This window comes from Panthera tigris, chromosome A1 (genome assembly GCF_018350195.1).
Source record: "Panthera tigris isolate Pti1 chromosome A1, P.tigris_Pti1_mat1.1, whole genome shotgun sequence".
NCBI classification, from domain to species: Eukaryota; Metazoa; Chordata; class Mammalia; order Carnivora; family Felidae; genus Panthera; species Panthera tigris.
In genome coordinates this window covers 215,797,099-215,822,534 of record NC_056660.1, presented here as the reverse complement: position 1 = coordinate 215,822,534, position 25,436 = coordinate 215,797,099, and the positions used below count along the sequence as shown (strand labels likewise).

Here is a 25,436-nt window from a genome sequence, read left to right as displayed (position 1 = left end):
ACTAGTTTCATGAGAGTGAACTATTACTTTAATTTTGGTCAACATCTGTGATTTTTGCATTAGAGAATAACCTGGCAATAAAAATAACAATGGTGCATACTAGGGATGCTGGATTTCTTTTTGTATTTTCTCACACAGCATATTTAAAGTAAAGCAAGATGATTGCGCTTTTATTAATGCGACAGACTGACAATGGGATGTTCATGGATCTCATCTTTGGTTATGTTATTTCCAAGTACCCAATTATCTTTTACTGTATGTGGAATTGAAAGGTACCGCTTGTATTTAGAAGGAGAGAAACGAGACACGTTAACAGTGAACAAAGGATTCATCTAATGAATGTTAATACTCTCCCTTCCAATCTTCAAGTGTTTATAAAGTTAAATGCTCCAAAAATAGATATTCACACCTCAGAGTAATAAGATAGCTATCTCGTGGAGACAGAGATAAAAACAACTCACAGAGAATTGGAAGTGACCTCACAAACTCATCTAATAATTCATCATAATTGTTTTTTTCTTATTTTCTAGGAGAGGCTGGATATCCTTGCTAAATTATCTCTCAAATTTAGTGAGGTCATCATCAGACTTTAGCTTCCCATGCTTTGCTACCTATTACACATTTGCAAATTACTTGTTAATCTGAGCCTCTGTAAAATTCCATACAAACTTTTATTATAGCACTTATACCATAATATTAAATATTTTATATTCTCATCTTTCCTGTTAGACTCTGAACTCTTTGGCAGCAGGAATTGTATTTATTCATATTCAAGAAAGTAGACTCTAGTCTTTTGGAACAAGGATTCTGGAACCAAATAGTTCTGAGATGAATTTTCAAAAATATGAGTTACGTGGCCTTGAACAAACGAGGGACCTTCTTTCTTCTTCTGGTTCCCATTTGTAAAAAAGGGATATTCATCCTAAATTATTGAATTGAAGTAACAATTCAGTTAATTAATATTCTATCTCTTCTTATTTATATCCTAAGTTCTCCATGGAGTGTCTGATACTGAGTTAAACACCTATTTGTGACTTCATTACTGAAATTCCATGGTGAGCTTCAGCCTTATAAAACCCCATTGAATGACACAAATAGATGCTTGGTAATTATTTCTTCATTTACTGAAAGCATCAACAAATGAATAGTGAAAGAATAGGGTACCCTCTATATCAAGGAAAATTAGATTAAGAAAAGTTAATTCATAGTATAATTTTCTAAATTAAGAGAGGAACTAATAACAAATCCTTTACATGGTTCACTTTTTTTTTCATATAAAATTTCACTGTTAGTAGAGGCATCAATTGAACATCTCAGCTACGTTTGCTGACCAACAGCCCACATAATCTAACTTAGAGTTACCTAAATGAAATCTATATTGTACTTTATACTTCATGGATTATTTTTAAGTATTTATTTTATACTCGTGAAAACATAATGCGTGAATAAAGAGTCACTTTAACGGGTTCAAGGGATCACATAGATGCTGGAAAAATCTAAAATCCCTTCTCTAAGAAGCAGTGACTTATCCAAGGTATTTTCCTCTTCTTGGTACTTCTAATGCTCAGATGGTCAGTAATCTCCATGACTTGGGTCCCTGCTTGTGAAACGTAAGTCGCTATAATAAACTGTTTGAAGACTAGACACATAGAAGTAGGACAAAATCAAGTTGAGAATGATATTATTGAGAAAGACTAATAAGGGTGAAGATAAATTGTCTAAAATCATTGAGAACAGGATACAAAGCCACATGCTCATTTAGTAAATATTTATTGAGCTCCATTTATATACCAGGCGCCCTTGTAGGTGTTTAATATAGCTATAGACTAAATGTGCAATATACATGTATATGAGAAGTCGAGAGCAAGAAGGACACATAGGAGTCCTAGGGGTACCTCACTGAAAGTCAACATTTGAAGAGAGATATAAAGGAAGTAGGTACAGTAAGGGGAAAGGATAACATCTGGATATCGAAGGAAAATAGTTTTTTGGAAGTTGTATGAAGTGACCGTGTGGGGGCAGGATGAACAGTTAGAAGCCCTGTTTGGCCAGAGTGGAGAGAATAAATGAGATGCATTGGAAGATGATGTCAGAAAAATTACGGGATAAATCCTGAAGGGTCAGAATTTTGAACTTTTTGAGTAAATTAAGAATTAGTTACGTAGCTCCAAAGAGTGAAATGACATGAATTGACCCAAGTTTTAGCATGCACTGTTGAGAATAGACAGTAAGAAAGAGGGAGGTGGTGATAACAGAGGCAATGGACAGGCTTGGAGAACCAGATGTGCATACCAGAAGGACACCAGTGAGGGTCAGGACGTCCTTGTCACATTGCAGAAGGCATCAATGGAGGGGGGAGAGGAGGGTGGTGTGCCTGGATGGCTTAGTCAGTTAAGCATCGGACTTTGGCTCAGGTCACGATCTCGCGGTTTGTGGGTTGGAGCTGTGCTGACAGCTCAGAGCTGTGTGTGTGTTTGTGGGTTGGGATTTGTGCTGACAGCTCAGAGCCTAGAGCCTGCTTCCGATTCTGTATCTCCCTCTCTCTCTGCCCCTCCCCTGATTGTGCTTTGTCTCTCTATCTCTCAAAAATAAATAAACATGAAAAAAAAAAGAAGACACCAATGGGACACTCTTTAAAAAAAAACCTTAGCAAATGCAAGAAGGAGCATAGAACACGGAACACTTGCGAGTAATATTTGTGTGCAAGCTTATAAATGAAATGGACATCTAGTTTTATTTTCTCTTTAACATTTCTATCAAATTCATTTCAAGGATTATACTATTGCATGAAAAGAAAATGGATAAACTGTTTCTTCTTTCTATCCTTCTGTTATAGCAATATAAGATAGTGCTTACACTTACAGCATGGACACTGGCATCGGGCAATGTTTAAGGAAATGCAGTGGATTGAAAGGAATAGTAGATAAGTTTAGATAGGTAAAGGGGATTAAAAGTGGGTGAACCACAAAAGTCTCTTTGGTTATGGAAATGACTGACTTTTATTTTGAGTGACCTAAGACACCATTTGAATGTACTTGCCAGGGAAGAAATTTAAAATGCTCTACTATCTTATAAAGTTCAATCTGGTTGCTGTATTGACACTAGGATATATAGGGAGACATGAGCAGGCAGGAAATCCCTTGCAATGATCTTGATGGAGTTCGGATCAAGGAATAGTAGCAGAAGTGGTGAAAATGTACTTTTATTGGATTCTTTGACCTTCTGCCACGTTCATTGTTTGCATACTTTTTTTTTTCTCTTATATTGTGCTATTATAGTCTTTTTATTTTTGTATTATCCCTCTGGATATTTAAAGGATTAACATGCAACAATGTTCACATGGAGGTGCCTGGGTGGCTCAGTCAGTTAAGCGTCCGACTCTTGGTTTCAGCTCAGGTCACGATCTCACGGTTTGTGAGTTCGAGCCCCTCGTCTGGCTATACCCTGATAGGGCGGATCCTGCTTGGGATTCTGTCTCTCCCTCTCCCTGCTCCTCCCCTGCTTGCTTTCCCTCTGTCTCTCTAAATAAATAAATAAATACATAAATAAATAAATAAAATAGCACAAATGAATTCCATATTTGAGAATGCCACAGATAGTTCATTTATAATATCGCTCATTTACTTTTCCTTCTGTATATTTGTTTTGGTATATTCTGTGAAATTGGTGTCTATCTGTCTGTCTGTGTCTCTCTCCCTCACTCTCTTTGCATCCAATTCAGTTACATGTACACATATTTTAAACATAAATGCATGTATGAATATATATATGTGTACGTATTACTGCTTCTAAGTTCAAGGTTACTTGCCTTCTGTTTTATAACCATAGATTTCATAATTAACTGATATTTTATTGTTTTCCACATTTTGTCATCTGTCCATTTAAATCACAGCTTTTCTACTTTTTGAGTTATTTCTTTTTACTTGTGTCTCTGTTGCCTGCACTTCCATATCTTTTTTTTTAAGCCTTTTAAGTAGATATTAACTGATTCTCTGAGTGCTGCTTTGTAACGCTTAGGGAGGGGAAGCATCACCAATGATTGTGGTTAGTTTGATAGGTGGCCCGAGCCAAAGTCCTCACAGAGGAACCTGGGACAAGGGGCCTCCTGGTGTTTCTCATCACAGGACTCCCCCGCGGTCCCTGTAGAACTTCTGAGATCCTGCTCTTTCAGGATTCCTCTGGAAGGAAGGGTCCTGCAAGCCTCTGCGTCCAGCCTGATTGGGCCATTCTCTGAACACTCTCTGATGCTCAGTGTATCCCACCTTCTCCCTGACCCTCCACCAGGACCGCGCTCACTCCCCACAGTCACCGGAAGCCACACATCACACCCTGTGAGCTCCTGTTTGCCTTTTCTGGAAATAATACAATTTTAGTAACTTCACAAGAGAATGTCTATTCAAAGAAGTATATCATTCTTCAGCAAAAATACTTTGTTTTATTTTTTTCTTTTCTTACCTTTTTGGGTTTTTTTTTTTTTTTTTGCATTTTATTCAGTTTCTAGTACATAAAATTGAGTGCTTTCATGTTATCTTTTTTTTGGGTATCTCAACTGCTAAGTGATGAATTATATTCCTTATAGCCATAGCATGTGTTCTGTGACAAAGTAAGTGACAACATTTAATTATTTTGACTTGTAAGTTGGTATGTCTAAACATTTTTAAATATACATGTCTTCTTAAAGGAAATGCAAAGGGGAAAATATTTAGACAGATACTCTAGAGTTCTATGCGTATGTATTCGAATCATGGGGAAAATACTAGGAAGCTTAATTATGCCAAATAGACTCCATAATTTGGAGGAAGGTATTAGTATATTAGGAGGATCATGAATTCTTATATCTCTACCAAATAATACTTTATAGAAATAGGACCATCAGTTAATAGGACGGGCTGGTACATTTGATAGATTTATTTACATAAGTAGGTTATTTTTTTCCTTTGCATTTCTTGTTGTGTAACCTCTACCAAAGAAACAAGAGATCTAACAAATGCAGCCAGTGGAGGCGAGATACCCATTTGTCAGATGTCATCACGTCAGACGTCTATGGAGCCACGAAGTCTCGGAGTACATAGATACATATCAAAACAGAGCAAGATAGAGAGGAGGCTTTTCTGTAAACCTCTCCAAACTTCTTCAGCAGAAGGAGGAATGTTAGCCAGGGACACGTGCAGACGGTTCATATTCAGTGAAAAAATATCAATAGCTTCAGCTGTGCAAAGTCATTTGGGTGGGACCTCAAGAATGAGTGACATCCTGGGGCGCCTGGGTGGCTCAGTCTGTTAAGCATCTGACTCTTGATTTTGGCTCAGGTCATGATCTCACGGTTTGTAAGATCTAGCCCCGTATCAGGCTCTTCACTGAGCACGGAGCTTGCTCGAGATTCTCTCCCTCTTTCTCTCTGCCCCTTCCCAGCTCACACTTGTGCTCCCTCTCAAAATAAACAAACAACCCCCCCCAAACCCCAAAAACTTAAAACAACCAACTCAATACTGTCAGTTATAGATACCTTAGGGACCAATTCAGAGCGAAATAGATTAAATGAAGCTTCCATATTCATAATTTGTTAAACAATATATTTTTAAATTCCTTACCATCCACCCAGTAGTTTCGAATGTACTACCCTTATCTATTTACCATTGTTCAGTAGATAAAATTAACCATTCCTTGGTTTTATTGTGATAACATTTCACTCAATTTATCATTTATTTTTTTTTTTTTAATTTTTTTTTTTTAACGTTTATTTATTTTTGAGACAGAGACAGAGCATGAACGGGGGAGGGTCAGAGAGAGAGGGAGACACAGAATCTGAAACAGGCTCCAGGCTCTGAGCGGTCAGCACAGAGCCCGACACGGGGCTCGAACTCATGGACCGCGAGATCATGACCTGAGCTGAAGTCGGACGCTTAGCCGACTGAACCACCCAGGCGCCCCTCAATTTATCATTTAAACTTTAATTTTGTTAGAGGATTTTGTATTATTTATAGATACACTTTATCTCTTTGAGCTGAATAATATTTTAAATATGTATAGGTGAATACATCAGTTTATATTTTCAAAAATGTACCTCTTTTATGATATATGCAAAGAACTATTATATCATACTGGATGTGATAAAAGTCGAAAATGCTGAGTGCAACTAACAGATCAACCTTAGCTAATGTTTCTAGGGAAGAAATATAATAACACTTGGCCCTAATAAAAGGAGAGGATTTGAAAGTTGTAGATACAACTGTATCTACAGTATGCTGTAGATATACATCGTATAAATACACTGTAGGTAGCGTATTTATAGAGAAGGGGGCTACAAAATCAAGGTGAAAAATACTGTATGCCACAAACCTGACGAGGGCTTAGAAATTAGGTAGGGAAATTGTAACAAAAATGTTCATGAATTTCAAATAGATATGATCTGTGGAATCTAGGAGACAGAGAATTAGAGATAATTCTCTCGCCGTGGCGGTAGTGAGAATAAAAAGAAGACGCTGGCACCTTGTAAGCATGAGAGTCATCTAATGGAGAGGGTGTGCCTAAGTCTGTATTGAGGAGTCAGAGGAGATGTTTGTAGTCCATCATTGCCATTGTAAAAATATAAGGCAACCAGAAAAAGAGACTATTTTGAAAAATATAAAATAATTTGGCATTTTTAGTAATAACATGATACCTTTATTTTTTAATAAATCTGCTATTTCTACTATGTTCATTTCTAAAAACAAAGTTTCATAGATATGGTGGAGAGAAAGGTTACTGGGGGAGACTATCACTTTATCTATTTATCTATCTATTTTCTATGTATCTATGTATGTATGTATGTATCTATCTGTCTGTCTTTCTATCCATCCATCCATCCATCCATCATCTATCTTTTTTTCTATTATCTGTGTGTGTGTGTGCGTGTGTGTAGGGGGGTGTTTGAGGTGGTGATAATATGGAGTAGTGGGAGTGATGGATAGTGTAAGAGACAGGGAGGATCCACTTTATGTAAGTCACATAGGAAAACCACTGTGATAAAGTGAAATTTGAGCAGCGATCTGAAGGTACTGAGGAACAAGACATGAATATCAGGAGGGAAATATACCGGATGGAATGAGCAAGAATTAAGGCCATGGTTTGGGAATGAATATGCTTGATGAGTTTGATTAGCAGCAATGAGGCCAGAATGGCTGCACCAGAATGAATAAGAGCCTTAAAAAATGAGATCAGAGAAGAAATCTGGAAGCTGACCTTCTAAGCTTTTGGTAGGTCTATGGGTACTACTCTACACAAGATTGAAAACTATAGCAAGAGCTTAACAGAACACTGACATATTGCTTCTTTCTTTTTTATTTATTTTTAGTGTTTGTGCTTTTGAACCGACACTAGAGAAACAAAGAGTGCCAGCTAGGAGAAATGCCAGGAGATTGTTGCAATTGCCTAGGAGAAAAATCACGGTCGCTTGGATCTGCATAGTTCTTTGTAGGGGACTGTGAGAATAATCAGAATCAGGATGTAATTTAAAGAGACAGGAGAGAAGACTTTCTGAGAGGAGCTCTAAGAATCATTTAGAAGAATGGTTTTGCTGTTTCCTCATGGGGAAACTGTGAAGAGAAACATATTTGTAGAGAAAAATCAAGAGTGTTGTTTAAACCTTACCAAATGTGTGATGACTATTAGATAAACAAATAAAAATCAAAAACACATTTGAATATAAGAGCCTGGGGTTCAGGAGAAGATATAGGGATGTTAATACAAATTACAAGTGTGCTGAGACTAAGGGGTATTTAAAGCTGTGGAACATAACAGGATCTTAATGCTATTTAGTTTTGGATGTAAATTTCAAAGGTCTTTCATGGTAACTCACCTGCTCCTACTGTTTTATTCCCCTTTGGAAGTCCCCAGGCTCTCCCCATTTTAAAAGTCGTTTCTGTGGTATCCCAAACCTTTTCATGTTCATCGTCATCATTATAAATAAATAAATAAATAAATAAATAAATAAATAAAATCACGCATACTGGAAAGTTGTTCTCACTCATTTTAGGGGATTTTATTATGTACAATTTTCTCAGTTCATAACATGTAATAGACAGTTTTCCATGTGTCCCAACTATATAATATCTACATGATATTCTGGGGCATACATTCACCATTTATTAATATAGTCTGTCATTTATAACACTGATATGAAATATATTTCTACCACACACTGCTGCACACATCTGTGTGTATATATATGTATATATATACACAAACTTATATTTGCATATGTATGTGTTCATATTATGCATTTTTTCAAATTGTTTCAAAAGAAAGCTATAACCGTTTATATTTCTACCATTATCTATGAGATTATTCTCCTCATTTCCATCCATAGCATTGGGTCTTGCTGGTCTTTTAACTTTTCCTGATTACTCTCAATTGTATAGTTACAGGCCATTGTTTATCCAACTATGCATTTCCTTGACAACTAGAGAGAGTTTTCTTCCTTGGAATTGCTACAATTTCCAGGCGGATTTTCTCACATATATTATGCATTTCTTATATACTGGTTGACTGTCTCACTTGAATTTCTGTCTTTTGATCTCCTTTCATATGACTTAGTGTATTTTTCTCAGGTTCTACTTTGATGAAATGTTCACTTCTCCAGTGGTGGTCCTCTTTTAACTGGATCCCGTAAATATTCAAAGTTTACTCCAAGTATATCTTTCAACAATATATTAATGCAGAGGCTTTATTTCATCAAAGTCCTCTGCAAGTGCATTTTTGTTTATTTGTTTTCTGAACCCCAAGAAGCTGGGTATTATCCTTGGAGCTACCATTCTACTCTGAGCATTGTCCTACAACATAAGACCCTTTTTTCCCTCTGGGATTGGGGAGAAAGAGAGCTAATACAGTAGCGGTTTTCTAGGTCTTGTAGCTATTATGTATTCCTCTGTATGTAACATCACCTGTATCCAGGTGAAATACTCTGAACACATACATGCTTTACAGGAGGAGGCAACACAGATTAATGACATAAACTTGGACTCTGTAAAAGACAGGTACATAGTCTGGTTTCATGGTATGTGCAATCTAATGGAATGCATGGAAAGCTTTCTGGCTTATGGTAAGAGCACAGTATAGAACAACAATAACAGTAATAATAACATCGATAACGGTAACAATAACAAGCTAACTACAGAAGTGCCCATTGATTGAGCAAAATAACAACAGCTGACTAACCAAGGTAATTAGAAGAACACTGCTAGAGCAGGATCAACATCCTCATACTATATGATGCTAAATATGACTGACAACTTCATGATTCCCTCAGCAAGAGATGAAACCTACACATACGTCAAGAAAATTTCTTCACGAATGGTGTTGTTTCTGGTTGCTGTCATATATTTCTTATACAGCCGATTAAAATGTGATTCCAGTAATATGTTGCAGTCATTTAACCATTTAAATTATTAGAATTTCATCTATAACATCCACGAAAGCCTGGTTATCAGTTGCAATAGATGCTTACTTGTTTATAGAGGAGAAAATGACCCAATGATTTCCTGCCCCAAATGGTCACAAATCTGTCAAGAATTCAAGGCCTAACCCATAAATACAATGCCTCCCAATGCTTAGAAAATATTTGTTTTTTTATTGGTGACATATAAAATATCATTGACAGAGGTAGAGACTTTTATATTCCTGTAAAGCCTTAGGAAAAAAAATTCCTGATTTTTCCAAATTAGGCTGTTACTTTGCCTTTAAAGCCATTTATATAGCATATGATTTGGTGGTGCTATAACAATATTTCCAAAGTTTATGTTTAATTTTATACAAGATCAAATGATTTTAAATATTTTTTTATTAGAAAGAAACCATTTTCTTCACCAAAGTGTTTTGAAGCATTTACACATTTAATGATGTATTAATGGTAAAATGATCATTCCCTGCCTTTAGAGTCTAAGTTCTTGGCATATTGTGGAATTGTAAAAAGCAAAATGATTCTCCTAATATACATCTGTGTATTATCTCTAATAGTTGTCCCCCTATTGTGGATGTAGGTTGGGACCGAAATACACTGATATAAATGATTTGCTAGATGGAGATTAAAGTCTCCGATTGACAGAGAAGGTAACAATCTTGTCCCATTATTTGAAGTAAACATATACACTAAGAATTTCTGATTTCCAAACAGTTACATTGTTGTAAAATTCTAGCTTGATTTGAAAAACGAACAAACAAACAAAAAAAATGAACAAATAATATAGACCAAAGGAATTATCAGAATACGTAAAAAGATCAATTCTGCCAATTGGATAGTTTAGATGATTTTTTTTTATGTTCTAAATTGTTCTATGTTTGTGTGTATGCTGCTATTTGACATAAGATCTACAGAAATGCTATTTCTTTGCCTACTTGTTTTTTTTTTTTTCAGTTTTGTTTTCCTCACATGTCTTTTATACCCCTTCCAGCATTGCAGAGGAGAGTTTAATTTTATTCCTAATTTCTAGGTTTCTACTTTCCATTTGAATAAATATTTATGCTAATCTTGGATAGGCAGCTTGCCCTCATTCTCTGCTTAATGTTAAAGTGAGTTCAGCCTTTAATACCTGAAACTTTCTAGATTCTGATTCTTGATTCCTCTTAGATCTTCTACGCACAGTAAGCGGTTTTCTTTAGTCTGGAGTTTTTTTTTTTTCCAGTTTGTCCATTCTTGAACCAGAAACCCTGACTACTGCCTTTAGGTTCTGTTACTGTCAGGACCAGGCTGCTCTTTCCCCCTGAGGCATTTCCTTGAATCAGGCCTCCAGATGTTTGCCTTGTTGTCTCAAAGTTGGCTCCCTGTGAGCAAATAAATGGTTAAGTTCTCAGAAACTGCTTTTCCTGAATAACCAGTGAAAGAGGTTTCCTCCCCCAGCCTCCTGTCTTCGTCGCATTATCCTGTTCTAAGTTGTCATCTTTATTGTGCATTTCATATTTTTATATGAATTTTTCTTATTATGTTTAAAAAATATACAAGGCTTGCTTCTCTCCACTTAAAATACAACAGGTTTCTTATGAACAGACACTTTGCCTAGGTTTTTGGTTCTCAACACAATACTTCTGCGTTCTCATTGGAATGAATGAGGTGATGAATATACAAACACTATCACTGAGTCAAGTTCTTTTAATCTCGTTAAGCAAATTTAAAAACAATATTCCTAAATAGCATTTGAGCCTTAGAAATGTTGACATAATCCATCATCATATAAATGTTTGTCAGTCAGGGGCGCCTGGGTGGCTAAGTCGATTAAGCATCTGACTTTGGCTCATGTCATGATCTCATGGTTTGTGAGTTTGAGCCCTGCATCGGGATCTCTGCTGTCAGCACAGAGCCCATGTCAGATCCTCTGTCTCCCTTTCTCTGCCCCTGCTCCTCTCACACGCTGTTTCTCTCTCAAAAAAATAAATAAAAGCAATGTTCATCAATCGTATGTGACTACTCAGGTTAGGTGTGGGATGTTTATTTTTTAATTTAATTGTAATGTAATGTCAAATCTATAGTAGAAAATCAGGATTGTCTTGATTTTATCATGGGTAATTAGGGCATTTACTAAATAAATAATGCAAAAATGTAAAACTTCTAAACGTAAGACAATTTATACACAACAGTACCATCCATCAGTTTTGCACTTTCCAAAATGCATTTGATACTTATTACTGCAATTTTATGAGTTCACCTATATCCAACATTATCTTGCACAAATCAACCAGATTGTGCTGCTGTTTAAGAATGGCTATTAAATGTGGATTTGCATCCGTATTTGACTATAGAATCTTCGAATATATTTTCAACAGCACAGCACCATATCTTATTGAGAAATAGTATACATTTCACTCAGGTAAATTATTCAGTCCTCATGATTTGAAATTTTATAGTCTGGGTAAAAATCTCATCCCTTAGCACCTTTGTGCTGAAAGATGTAAATTAAAATGATATCCAGTTTCCTGCTAGGGAAATGACTAATCCAGAAGAGGGATACAATTTTAGCATGAGGGGAAATCTAGTTTTAACCTACAATGGGTCTTAATCCAATTGTTTTAGGAATATCCCTTTCTCATCTCTGAATGTGCTAGTTTATATGGTTTCCTTATGTTGAGACTTCCATGAAAGCTAACCAGAGACTTCCTAATCCAGACAAATGTTACAATTTCATTTTATCTTTAAGAACAAAATTGCTCAGGCCTGGAATTTTCAATATCATTTTCTGCAGAAAACTATTTTATTTTGTTTTTATTTTATTTTATTTTATTTTATTTTATTTTATTTTATTTTACTTTACTTTATTTTATTTTATTTTATTTTATTTTATTTTATTTTATTTTTAGGAACTAGACATACAATCTCCTGAAAGTTTTGTCTTGAAACTAGTTTTTCTGGAGTCTTTTATAGCTGAACAAATAATGAATCCAATAAAATATTTTGGTTGGTGAAAAATACATAATTAGAAATTCTGTGGTGCCGATTTTAGTATGTTATTTTATCTCTAATGAGAGCTTTGTAAGAGCAACAGGCACTGTTTCTATCCACAAACAACAGTTTTATTAGCATTAATCACAATCTTCTTTTCTCAAATATGTCCTCTTGGTTTATAAAATTAAAATGCTAGATTTTAATCCACCTCTTCAATTTGTGCTCTCATTTTGTTTTCCCTGAAAGCAACTTTTTTTTCCCTCTTTCTCATATAATTTTAGTTTGTGTTGCTTTTAAACACATGTTATCATTTTCTTAGGGATATCATCTTTCTCGGAGCTTACACAAGAATTTTGTGCTAATGCGTTGTATGCCTATCAGTCCTGCTCTTTTAGCAGAGAACAAACCCCCTATATACTATAATATTTGTGATAATAACTTCACTTAGTTCTTGAATTTAATGGCTTCTTCCCAAGTAACAGATTCAGACAAAGGAGTTCTACCAAAAGCATCGTGCTGAGAACGAAGAGCCTCACCACACAGAGGAGTATGGTGCACCACCATTCACCATTCATTCCTTCACCAAACTTCACTGCTTCCAACCACCCAGACATGATTTGAGAGTCTAGATTTTATGGAATCATAATGGCTGGTCAGCATGAAATTATGCGAAGCAAGATAGTTTCTGCAACGTTTTGATTGTCTTTTAAGTCATGATAAACAGCATTTTGGACTACCTCTTGGACTGGCACCCTTTGTTGATGTAATCCACATTTTTATATAAAATATAATTGAATATCTCAGGGGCCCCTTGCTTTAGTAGCCATTGGCCATTGGCTGTAGCGCTGCTTCCTGTTAAACCTGGAAACATATGTTTCCAAAGTACAGTGTCTCATCTGCCTGAATTAAATGCATATTGTTTCTCAATAAGATATGGCTTTATGTTGTTGAAAATATATTCCAAGATTTTGTAGTCAAACGAGAATGCAAATCCATGTTTAATAGTCATTCTTAAACAGTTAGCAATATAATTTAGTTGAATAGTGCAAGACAATGTTTATTATAAGTGCCTCATAAAATTACAGTTTATTCAGTAAAAAGGTCTGCATAGTGACAGACAACCTGTGTGGGGTGTTTTTTTTTTTTTTTTTTTTATGTTTATTCACCTTTGAGAGAGAGGGAGAGCGAGGGAGAGAGACAACAAGAGTGGGAGGGATAGAGAGAGAGGGAGAAACAGAATCTGAAGCAGGCTTCAGGCCCTGAGCTGTCAGCAAAGAGCCCGATGTGGGACTCGAACCCATGAACCATGAGATCATGACCTGAGCTGAAGTCAGACACTCAACAGACTGAGCCACCCAGGCGCCCCTGTGTGCTGTTTTTATCATGGGAAAGTTATTTAACCTAAGTCTATGAGGGCAAAAGTGTTCAACTTTATTTCATGTGGTATCCTCAGTATAATAAGCGATACTAGTCACAAATAAGTCATTCAAGATGGTTGCTAAATGATTGAATAAGTGGTGAGTCAATGAAACTGGTTTTCCAGCATCTGTCATTTTTCACCTACTGATTCCTTCTTTTTTTCTTTGCAGCTCCTAAACTAGTCTCTTTCAAGAGGATTATCTGATCTTCAAATACTGTTATATTTTCTTGCCAGGAAAAAATTACCTACCTAAATCTTCAGCCCGGTTAACTTCATATCATCACCAATGCTATATTTAGGGTTTCTATAGACCTCTCTGTTGTTACAGACTTCAGTGTCACAAACTTTTACCTCTAGACCTATTTCTCATGCAAGCTTTTCCTAAAAGATCACCCGCCTCATAAGGAAATGAGAATTATGAGTTATAAAGATAATTTCAAAGCATATACTTCACTAGAGTAGCTTCTAACTGGTATCGGTTGGAACAATTTCAATATAATAGGAAACTCACCTCAAATAGGCAGGCTTTGAAAACTGCTTCCTCTGCAACAATTGTTAAAATTAGTCTAACTTCAGCTGTTCTAACAGTTAATATTTTTATCTTATTGTTGATTCAATTTGAATATCTTTTAGTGACTAGTGGTGCTGAGCGTCTTTTTATGTGTTTGTCATTCATACGTGTCTTCGTTGATGAACTCTCTGTTTGAATTATTTGTTCCATTTTTAAAATGGTTGTTGTCTTATGATTTAATTTCAAAGGTTCCTTATGGATTCTAGATACAAGCTTGAACCAGATATATGTTTTCTAATATTTTCCCCAAACTGATTATTGCATTTTTTCACAGTGTATTTAAAACAGCAGTCCTTACTTGATAAAATCAATTTTATCAATTTATTCTTTTATGAAGTTTTGGGGGTTTTTTGGATATTATTTGCAAAACAATCATTGCCTAACCTAAAGTTAAAGTGATTTTCCCTTCTGCTTTCCTCTTCCAGATCTAGATTTTTAAATTTATGTCTATGATAAACTGAGTTAATTTTTACGAGATACAAATTATGGATTAAAGTTTATTTATCATCATGTAACTTCCCAGTTGTTCTAGAACTATAGGTGGAAGTGACTGTCCTTTCTTTAATGAATTGATAATCAATCTTATTTTTGTTGCTCTATTTGTGAAATTCTGTCCTATTGATCTATTTGTCAATCTTGATGTTAATACCATGTGTTCTTAATGACTGTAACTTAATAGTAAGCATGAAGTCAAAGAGTAAGGTATACAGTCTCCAAATTTGTTTTTCTTTTCTCTCTCTTTGTTGTTGTTGTTGTTGTTGTTTGGTAATAGTTTTGGCTGTTCTATGTTCTTTGCATTTATGAATGGATTTTGGAAATAGTTCCTCAATTTGTGACAAATATTAAAAAACCCTGCTTGCTAAGATAATGATGTGGATAGCCCTGAATCTACAGATTGTTTTGGGAGAGAAGTATCATTTAACTATACTGAGGGTTTGTTTTTTGTGGTTTTTTTTTTTTTTTATTTTTCACTGTTTATATTTGGAGAGAAAGGGAGAGAGTGAGCTCATGGGCTCATGCGTGTAGGGTGCAGGAGCAGAAGAGCATGAGTGGGGGAGGGGCAGAGAGAGAGGGAGACAGAGTATCCACAGCAGTCTCTGTGCTGACGGTGGACAGTCAGACATGGGGCTACAACTCACCAACTGTGAAATCACGACCTGAACGGAGCTGGACACTTAACTGTCTGAGCCACCCAGGTGCCCCGAGGTGGGTTTTTTTTTTTGTTTTTTTGTTTGTTTTTTTGTTTTTTAATTATAAGAACATAATATAGTACTTTTTAAAATGTTAGATTTTCTTTAATTTTTCTCATCAATGTGTTTTTTTTCCATTTTGTGTGTAAAGATCTCACATAAATATATCATAATTTATCAGAATAAATGGGAGCATAATTTTCAATCCCTAAACGTACTTTACATTACATGGAAATGAATTTTATTTTTAAAGTGATTTTCTATCCCACAAATGTTGTAAACAAACTTATTCTTTTTTGAAAAAGTTTTCTCTATAGATGATCAAATACTCTGAGAATAAAAATAGTAACATTACTTCTTCCTTTCCAAACTGTATACGTGTGTGTGTGTGTGTGTGTGTGTGTGTGCGCTTTATCTTGAGAAGAGGAATAAATAAGGAGAAACAAGGTTTCAGGATGAAGCAGTTGGATGGCTGGTGATGACATTTACTGAAATGGAGAACTGGGCATACGCTGTATCATGTTCTAGGGGGAAAAAAGATTTAGGTTTGTAACTTGTTAGGTTTAAAATACTGTTAGAAATGCAAGGGAAAGATTATGCATGCAAATGGATAGAAGAAATTGGAGTGCAGGGTACAGGATGAATCTGAGAATTGTGGGACGTCTGGGTGGCTTAGTCAGTTAAGCTCTGACTCTTGATTTCCACTCAGGTCGTGATCTCACAAGGTTGGTGAGTTCAAGCTCTGCATCAGGCTCCGCGGGCAGTGCAGAGCCTGCCTGGAATTCTCTCTCTTCCTTCTCTCTGCCCCTCCCTCTCTCGTGCTCTCCCTTTCTCTCAAAATAAATAAATAAAAACTTAAAAAAAATACATATTAGGAACTTATTTAAAATATCCACTATGCAAAATTCTGAGAGATCCAAAGCAGAGAGAAAAACAAGTGAGTGTGCCAAATAGCATAATTTCAGATGATAGAATAACACACGCTGAATGAAAATATTGGGTTTTTGGCGAGGCCATAATAAATAGTTGTGAGCAACTGACATTGTGTGACTGAAAAGCAAAGAACAGCTAGTTTAATACAGGAAAAATTAGGGTAAAATTACTAGGGGAGAAAATTGCAATGATTATATTATATTCTGTGTTCTTTAACAAATCAGCAGAACAGATGCTCCTTGCCCATGTAAAATTAAAAAATATCAAATACATCAAGTTTAATTACAAAAGTAATAAACTGCTGATATTATTATCAATATTTTTGATATGCTTTTTCGTATATTTGGGAATTGAATATATCATTGAGGATGGGGAGAATACATTATCACAATGTCATTTGTCATCCTATACTCAGAACCTCCAACTTCCTCCCACAAACGCACTTTGCTTTGCTATTTACAGCAGCTAATAAGGCAGTCAATAAGATCAGGATTAATTCTGGGAGTTAAAGTTCGGGAGTAATATAAGGCATTTTGCAGCTGCCACTATGTGGTCTTTCGTAAAATTATAACTTTAATTTTGCTCTGTATTTCAGAACAAGGCCTTTACTTTTTTCTTCCAAATTATAAGGACTAAAAACAAGTCCAGTTTTGACAAGTCACGTTATTGTATTCTCACAGACTTTTTGTGGATTCTATTCTTTAGCGTTAGGGGGACTTGACTGCAGTGGTCCTCTGGGAGGCCTTTTTATGATTCTTTTGTGTCTAAAAGAAATTATGAATAACATTTTCCTCATTTCTTTCACTTTAAACTACATTTCATAAGGCTGGATAAGCATAATTTTTTTCCAGCTGTTTCTATGGCTGCTTATGTTTTTGAGCACAGTCTTTGCAGCACTGATTTCTAATTCATAGAACATTCAGTGAACATTGTTCTTACTCAGTATGCATATTACTAAAAGAGTCTAAATTAGTTTTAGAAAGTTTAGGTACTTAAAACTGCGATGATGTATATAAGCTTGTAATAATCATTAAGATAAGAGAAACTGCAATTTTGCAAATGTTTTCTTTTAATTTTATAGATTGGTTCCCCTTTTAAAAATGTTATGGAAAAGAATATTTAGTTTACCTATTTCCTTACAACAACAAAGCAAAATACTCTTAAATCGTACAGAGTCAATATGCACTATGTTGGCGATAAAAAAAAAAAAAAAAGTTTAGAAGTACAATGTTACGTAAAAGTTTGGGCATTCTTAAAAAAATAATTTTTAGAGTACTAATAGCAATGTTGATGAAATTTGAGATGCTATTGGCACAAGATTTCAATGCCATTAAGTCAGTTCAAAATCTATTTCTATTTGCATTACACAGTGAAAAATTTAGAATGTCTTTCCACTTTATTTTTTCTCAAGAAAGTATTATATACAATATACAATAGGACCTTTATAACATTGTTAATAGTTTAATTAAAGGTTTACCAATCTTCCTTACCACCTTCACTCTGGTTTGACTACTCATTCTTTTTTGATATCGCGATATCCTCAAGAACCTCTTTGTCTTCTTTTGCCACTTTCCATTAAAAATGAAATTTACTTGAGGATATAATAAAAATAATTTGTGATGAGGATGGTTTTAGATAATCCATACACATCAGTTGGTATAACAGCAACATACAGTAAGTGTTATATAATTATTTAACATTGTCTTGAATTTTCATTTTGTCTTATATTTCTAATAATAATCCTCAGGGCTGGTTCACCATCTAGATTCTAATGACAGGATGAACTTTTTTGCTAATTTTAGTCAGGAGATCATGCGGGATAAAATCATGAGTTGAGCAATATATTTCAAGATTATTAAATAGAGACATAGGTAAGAAGATTCCCATAGGTATCCTTGTGACCTTTGTTGTTGAAAGAAATGCTACGTATATACTAAAACATATATTAAAACATATATACATGTGAGAAAGATCTAGTAGTCTGGGAGAGTTTCGATATATATTAGATGAGAAAGTAAAAAACTTGGTACGGATGGAATCTAAAATACTTGGAAGATATTTGAATAGAAATGGGGCTATCTTTGTTTTAACAACTGGAAAAGAAAAAGAGATACTTAGTATCTGTGAAATGGGTAAATTTCAATCAAATTCTATTTTCCATGTACACAGCAGTGATAAAAGGGGGATTATGGGAGAGTGTATTCATCAGAGAATATTAATAAGAGTACAGAGATTAGCTATTGCTTACATAACATGTATGAACCCGCATGTCCACATTCTCTGTTGTGTGACTTCCTTGAGTAACACATAGTCTGCTCTCATTCTGAAATGGAGAGAACAGACAGTGAAATTCAACTAGGATGTGAGGATTGTTCCAGTTGTGAAACAAAAGGACAGAGCACTAGAAAGTTGGGATTTATAGAAAGCTATTTTTGAAGTGATGGACCGAGAAATTTGAGATTAATAATGAGGGACATAAAGAGCGAATGAATATCATGAAAGCAGAATATTCTGAACGAGCTTGGAGAACAATTGAAGATTGAATGAAACAAGATGCAAGGATCCTGTTTGTATGTAGGGAATGGGATGTGTGTGTGTGAGCAGTTTTGATGGTGAAGCAAGATAAGTGATAAAACGGATTATGAGTTTTGCTGTATCTTATTATTGGAGTCAATGAGAAAGAATTTTATACATAGAAAATCTGAATTGCTAAAGGGCCAAGAGCTTAACAGTTTATTTCATGGATGCTGGAATTACCAGGAGGGTTATAAAACATGGAAAAGAAAAGACAACTTTAAGTCAAGTAGCAATTCTTTCCCTCCCTCCCTTATTCCCTTCCTTCCTTCCTTCCTTCCTTCCTTCCTTTCTTCCTTCCATCCTTCCTTCCATCTTTCCTTTCTTTACTTGTTTACTATTATTATTCAATAAATTAAGAATAACTAAAAGGAAAGTGAGAGCATGCTTGCTCTCATTGTGAAATGGTAGAAACCTCAAAATATTAGAAATTCTTAGGAAAAAAATACCACCAAAAATCTCTTTGGATATATATGGATCAAATAGTATATAAATCCCACCTCTTGCAGTAAAAGTGACAGGTGTGGGGGGGAAATAAACAGCCATCATAATGGAAACCCTCAGTGGAACTGGTGCCCTCAAGTTTGAGGGTTAGTTAGCAGATACAAGAAGAGAAGGTATTGGGTATGCTCAGGCAGGGAACATGAGAAGTTTTCTCATCTGGAGTTCATAGGGTTAGGTCTTCGAGGCAGAGATGTAAAGAGATCAATGGTGGGGCTACGCTAGCACTTTGTGTTTTTGGCTGATCAGAACATGATAATTATGAGAAAACCTGCAGAAACACAGTGTAAATAGTGTTTGGTTCTTGGAGATGTTATCCCAACTCTACAACCTTATCTCTTTGACATTGACAAGTCAGCGGAAATGCTAGCCTGTAACTTCCCTAATTTCCAAAGCTCTGTACTTATTTTCTTTTCTCCATTACAGCAACCTTGTCCAGCAATTTCCAGAATGTCTAAATACTCTCTCTGTCCGCCATCCAGAGCTGGAGAAACCTATCTTTTTCTTGAATCATTTTTCCTGTTTGTCCCAAACCCATAAAGATAGGCACTTTTGCTTCTGTAGAATTGCAAAAGAATTTGTGACATTTTCGGAACTACCAAAATCATTGTGGTGATTATTTTCTGACCTAAAAAGCATATTTAAGAAATCAGTTTTGCATGAATCTTCTGAACCCAGAAATCATCGGGGGGGGGGGCGGGTCCCTCATTTCCTCCAATCCTATCATCCTTAAACTTTCCTTTTTTTTTTTTTTTTAAATTTTTTTTAAACGTTTATTTATTTTTGAGACAGAGAGAGACACAGCATGAATGGGGGAGGGGCAGAGAGAGAGGGAGACACAGAATCTGAAACAGGCTCCAGGCTCCGAGCTGTCAGCACAGAGCCCGACGTGGGGCTCGAACTCACGGACCGCGAGATCGTGACCTGAGCCGAAGTCGGACGCTCAACCGACTGAGCCACCCAGGCGCCCCTATCATCCTTAAACTTTAATGCTGACCAAAACCCCAAGGTGATTTTTTAGAACACAAATATCAAGGAGCCCCTGGGTGTCTCAGTTGGTTAAGTATCCAACTCTTGATTTCACCTCAGGTCATGATCTCACAGTTTGTGAGTTCAAGCCCCATGTCAGGCTCTGTGCTGACAGATTGGAATTCTTTCTCTTCCACTCTCTCTCTCTGCCTACCAATCCTCTGCTCTCTCTCTCTCTCTCTTTCTCAAATTAGATAAATAAACACTTAAAACACAAATATCGGGATCAAATTCCAGACATCCAGATGAAGGAAATCTAGGTTTGAGGCCTAGAATCTTCCACTTTCAAATCGCGGGCGATTGTGATGCAGCCTCTCCGGTGGAGCATATTTTGAGAAACTGGATTCTCAATTTACTGTAGTTCTTAAGACAAATTTTGAAGGCCACGTTTGCCCCTAGTTTTTGAAGAAACAAATTCAACAAATTCAACAAATTCTTCAAAAATTAAAAGAAAAGTAACTATATGGAGAGAGAGCATTCTAATGAGTTTTGCCATAGTAATCATTTCACTACATATATGTGCAGTAGAGCATCATGTATATCTTAAATATACAGTTTTTTTTTAAATTAAAGTAAAAAATAACTACTTAAAAAATATTCCTTAATTATCAACCTTGGATAAAAAGCCATATCAGGATTCAGAAGCAAAGGTGAAACCGAGAAACACCTGATCTTTTTTTCTTCTCAGGCTGCAACAAAGTTTCAACAAGGTCAGATTAACTTCAGGTCTAGCTACAGACTACTCTCTATACTCTCTGGTCCCGGATACATTGGTTGCAAATTTATTTCACTTCATCAGAGGGCCTAACTCTGGTACGTTTGTGCCTCAGAATATAAATAATATACGTGCATTGATGTTAAGTTTTAAAATAAACACTGACATACTTCTAACTTAAAAGTTTACTCAATTCAATTATATACATTACAGACGTGAGACAATTTACTTATAACAATTAAGTAATACCACCATGGTTATCAAACTGAAAATACTGAATACAATTGTTTTTTTTTTGAATAGAGTGTTTCTAAAAGATTGATGACAAAGGTTAACTGAGCAGAATTTGCTTAATAGAAAGGCTTTCCTGGACAACCCCAGGCCTACTTTCACTTGTTCCAACAGCTAACATGGTATTTTGTACTTCATCCCCCCCCCCCACCCCCCCACCCCACCCCCCCCCCCGTGGTGAACTCTTGATTTAAAATATAGAAATGAGGGGTGCCTGGGTGGCTCAGTTGGTTTTCTGTCTGACTCTTGGTTTCTGCTCAGGTCATGACTCATGGTTTGTGAGTTCGAGCTCTGTATCAGCCTCTGCACTGATGGTGCAAAACCTGTTTGGGATTCCCTCTCTCTTTCTCTCTCTCTCTCTCTCTCTCTCCCCCTGCCCCTCCCTCACTGGCACTTTCTCTCTCTCTCTCAATAAATAAATAAACTTAAAAAAAAGAATAAAATAAAATAAAATAAAATAAAATAAAATAGAAATACTTTATAGGTTTTCTCTGTCAGCATGCTGCCCAATGAGTAAGCAGTGTGTTTTCATGGAAAGAGCCTGAGTTAAAATCCCAGCTTCCACTTAAAAATGGTCTTGATAACATGCTAACAACTGAGCTCCATTCATCTCATAACAAAAATGGTGATACGTTTTACCTGAAAATAAATACTGATGAACATTCATGAAAAAAAACCAAACAAACAAACCCACGTGTATGCTATGTTATCTGTGTGTATATATAGTATATGTACACACAAAAATACATATAGTATATGTATATGGATAACATATATATATTTATAAATAAGTAGTACACTTTTATAAAAATATTACATTGTGAATTGTAGGCAATAAATCAATGTTGACTCCTTCTCATCCTTGAAAAAAGCCAAAAAATTCTGTGGGCTAACACACAATCTGTAAGACATGAACTGGTGAAATGAATTAGACATGCTGGCATCTTCTAAGAAAAAAGATGCTAAGGTAAACCTATAAATCCATCAGGACTCTTCAAAACTATCAGTATCATGATAGACACAAATAATAGGGAAGACACATAATATCAAAGGAGACTCAAGTTACATGATAACTAAATATAATGCTTGGACTTTTATTGGGTCTTGGATTGAAAAGGCAAATAAACAAAAATAAACAGGTATAAAATATACAAATTTGAAAAGCAAATTTGAAAAGGAACTCTACATTAGATGGTATTATTTTCAGTATTAAGTCTCTGGTGCAATAACTATATTATCATTAGGGTGTATTTTTCAGAGATGCATTCTTTTTTTTTTTTTTTTTTTAATTTTTTTTAACGTTTATTTATTTTGGAGACAGAGAGAGACAGAGCATGAACGGGGGAGGGTCAGAGAGAGGGGGAGACACAGAATCCGAAACAGGCTCCAGGCTCTGAGCTGTCAGCACAGAGCCCGACGCGGGGCTGGAACTCACGGACTGCTAGATCATGACCTGAGCCGAAGTCAGCCGCTTAACCGACTGAGCCACCCAGGCGCCCCAGAGATGCATTCTAAAGTGTGTAAAGGACCAGGATGTTAGCAAATTTCAAATGGTTAATACAGGGAAAGAGAGCAAGAAAAATAATGAAATACTAAGAAATGGAAACTGCAGAAACATTAACAATTGGTCACAAGAAATGAACGACATACAGGTTTTCAAATTTTTTATAAATAAAAATGGACAATAATTTAAAAATGAAAAATCCTTTGACATAAACATTTAGAGGGTGGGTTTGATTTAGAAAACAGTACATTTTGGATATAAAATGTAATTTTCTTGCTCTTTGATCACTTTTATTAAATGATTTTGTTACTTTTCCTAAGTCATATATTATATTTAAGCCAAGTTTGCAGTTCTGTTAAGATTTTCAATAAACATCATCAATTTAAATAAAGTATAAGATATACTCTGGTACTTCTGCTCAGACAGAAACATGGTACAATGTTAAACTAGGAAAGCATTTTAATCAAAAGTCAAATGTAAGCTGATTTAAATATTAGAGAATTTATCCTAAAGATAAGTGTTAACTATTTATGTAAATTGAAGCAATTGTGAACATAAGAGCTGATTTTCAGTACTTTAATTTGACTTTCTAAACTAAAATCTACAAAAGGAATAGTAAAAAATAAATGTCTGCTATTTTCAATTACTATTTTTAAAATTTGGTTACAAAAAGAGTTGACATCATTTTAAGTTATGAAAATACAGAATGTGTCACTGATTGCCAGTTGTTGTTCAGATCCAGTCCTAGTCAGATTTATCTCAAGAGAAAGATTATGATATTATCAAAGTTGGATGTCTTTCCAAGCACTTTTTTTCACTAATTATTTTTGGAATTTCAGGGAGTCAGGAACATTTGAATTGACTTAGAAGGGGATTAAGAATCAAATGGAAACATCTGCTCTTGTCGACGTCGTTCTTTTTCACCAGTATCCATTTTATACAGAACATTTTTTTGTTTTATTTCAAAAGAATTAGTGCTCCAGCAAAGTAAAATATGCTTATTAATAATTTGCAGATAACACTGGCAATGTGGCAATCTACAATGATGTAGAAATCTAGAATGGTGGTGAGAAAGCAACTCCATATCCCCTAAAAAAATGACCAAAACAATAAGTATAATCATACTAGGTGATTGTGTTTCTCTTTTGAAGTGAAAGCTGCATCAAAGTACAAAATGTCCTTACTTTTCTTGAGACAAAGTTAGTAGAGTGATTCTGAGGCACTCAATTGATAATTCGCTTCCATTTTTATGTGTACTAGTTTAGAAATAATCAGTTGCCATGTTCTTATGATTCAAACTTGGATTTTTTAAATCACCAATAGAATGAATTAGAGAATGTGATGTTTGGAAGGAGAGATCCTGAGTCAGCCAGCTAAGGTCCAAGCAATCTCATTTGAAAACCGTGACCTTGAGCAAATTACTTAGCTTCTCTGTTTCTCATTTTACTCATTTGTAAAAAATGAAATAATCATAGTTCATATTACATAAAGCTATTGTGAACATTTAATTAATTAATATGCTTAAAGTCTAATGAAACAACGCAAATGTTTACTTATGAAACATTCACATTTCATTTTCCTAAGACTCTCACTTGAATCTTGGCATTTGAGATGTCATTCTTCCTTTCTCTTCCTTTCTCTCTCTCTCTCTCTTCGTCTTTCTCTAGAAATAGATATATTTCTCTCTCTATGAAGTTCTTCTCATCCTACCAAATCTTCGTTTTTACCTTCATTTTTCCCCTAAAGTTGAGATTGTAATTATCAAGTAAACAGTAAGTTTTAACTCAGGAGAGATTTATTTAAAAAGACTATTGCTGGGGCGCCTGGGTGGCTCAGTCGGTTAAGCGGCTGACTTCGGCTCAGGTCATGATCTGGCGGTCTGTGAGTTCGAATCCCGCGTTGGGCTCTGTGCTGACAGCTCAGAGCCTGGAACCTGTTTCAGATTCTGTGTCTCCCTCTCTCTGACCCTCCCCCATTCATGCTCTGTCTCTCTCTGCCTCAAAAATAAATAAACATTAAAAAAAAATTAAAAAAATAAAAAATAAAAAAATAAAAAGACTATTGCATAAGGAGAATGTTGTAACCACAAGGTCTGCAGTTTAAAAAGCAAACCAAAGGAAAACTTTTTTTCTTTTTCTTTTCTTTTTTTTTCTTTCTTTTTCTTTTCTTTTTTTCTTTTTTTAAATAAGGAGGAGTAGCACTGTGTAAGGCTAGCGGGAACTTTGTAGCAGAACTTTATAGCCGGTGGGGGTGAACAGATGGTATTATGAGGGATGTTTAACAAGATTTTTCCCCGCTG

The 25,436-nt window shown here is 35.4% G+C and overlaps 1 long non-coding RNA gene across 2 annotated transcripts in view; it reads left to right on the top strand.

The window, feature by feature from the left end:
• LOC122231862 overlaps positions 1-24,212 on the top strand; it is a 75,112-nt gene extending 50,900 nt beyond the window's left edge. For both annotated transcript variants that reach the window (XR_006209131.1, XR_006209132.1), the window contains one exon: positions 24,153-24,212. This is a non-coding gene — a long non-coding RNA (uncharacterized LOC122231862). The remainder of the gene's footprint in view (positions 1-24,152) is intronic.
• Positions 24,213-25,436: the final 1,224 nt, after the last annotated feature.